We start from the raw sequence: 1,792 nt of genomic DNA, 5'->3' as shown, positions 1-1,792 counted from the left end.
AAAAATAGTGTAAAATTTTTGATATTGGATATACTGAAGTAGTTATAGAGTATAGCTAACCATCTACGAAATAGTCCCCGGATTCAAAAAAAAATACGAAATAGTCCAATAGACGAGATGAATCTGTTTCTAATCGTTTAGAAAAGAAGGCTTCTTTCCGTCTCTTACTTTTTTCTTAGTAGCTTTTAATTTGCATGGGGTCATTGAAACGTATTCAGTCTCGGGTCCCAAATTTCATGGTCAACCAAAGATTTATCATTATTTACATGACTTATAAGTAACGTGATATCTATAATTTGGTCGTTGATCGATTCCATAATTGTAGCTCGTAGTGTACATACCTAAAGAGATCGAACTTCTTTATCTTAATTTCTCTACGCAACCAACATTTAGTTTACCAAATTTTAACTTTGTTTATCATTTCTTATAACTGAGAATTAACCTCATGCATGCAGCGCACACTTAGCTTGCACACAATTCACAAACTCTCCAGCTAACATCGATCCTTTAACTAAATCAAATATATCTTACAAATGATTACAGAATTGTTAAGGAGATTATCGCCTTATCGGATGTTCCTACTAGCATTTTTTGAGCATGTTCTTTTATATTCCTACTAGTATTTTATGTACGTATATACGTGCATGTCATATTAACGTTTTTTTTCTTAATTAGTTATTTATCAGTGTTAGAAAAAATATGATTCGAACAGACATTTATAATTATCTTAATTTTTTAAATATGTTTTTATTAAATCAATGTTTCGTTGGTTTTAAAAGCTATTTGTTCATCATCATCAAATATAGTGTTGAGATAAAGAAATATAAAACAGAAGAAAGCTTGTGCTCAAATAAAGTGGGATAATTTGTGTATCAGGTTCAATCGTTGAATATTAATAAAGTGGAAGAGCTTGATTTATAGAGATTACCGCAAAATAATCAACATTTAGGTTTTAAATATTATCAATATTGTTGAAACTCATTAAGTACCCACTTGTGAGTGTCCCACATTGGAGAAAGAGGAGAGAGTAAACCACTTTATAAGATTAGGAGTTACTCCTCCTATCTCCAATTGGTTTTAGGATGGAACCTCCTACCTTGTAAGTGGGCTAAACTCTCCTCCTCCTTATTGGGTTACACAGGACCATTTTCATATAATCTAAAAAATTAACAAATATAATTATTAATCTAGAATTTAAGTTATTATTTTTTCATATGATTGTGTCAATCAAGTTACGTTGTCAATTTAATTTTTGATAATAATTTTTTACACATATCATACATGTAAGAAGATGAAATAATTCTCTCTAACTTAATGTTTAATTGAAATTTCAAATTTAATTTCATTATTCACTTGTTCAATACATATGACAAATACAAATAAGAAATTATTATTTAATATATATGACAATTCCAATTTATTAAGAATATAATTAATATCTTTTTTATAAGAAGGACATCATCTTCCTCCTCCTTCACATATATCCTTCCTCCCTATTTTTAGATGACCCATTTTGACTTTTGATAATGTTCATTATGTGAATTTGATTATCTTTTGTGATTTGTACTTAAAGGGAAAATATTATCATATCGAATATTGTTAGATTCATCTCAATGCATATTTTTCAAATATTAATTTTTTTAATTTTTAATTATTAATAACTTAAAATGTAAAAGTTCAAAACAGTACATTGACAAGTGTTCTCAAAGAAAACATACTATCAAATACTCTCTCCGTCCCATAAATAGTGCGTGTTTTTTTTAGACGGTCTCCAAAACGTAACTTTGACCTT

The sequence above is a fragment of the Beta vulgaris genome, chromosome 5 (genome assembly GCF_026745355.1).
Source record: "Beta vulgaris subsp. vulgaris cultivar EL10 chromosome 5, EL10.2, whole genome shotgun sequence".
NCBI classification, from domain to species: domain Eukaryota; kingdom Viridiplantae; phylum Streptophyta; class Magnoliopsida; order Caryophyllales; family Amaranthaceae; genus Beta; species Beta vulgaris.
The sequence above is the reverse complement of the archived record's forward strand: the minus strand, read 5'-3'. Positions refer to the sequence as shown.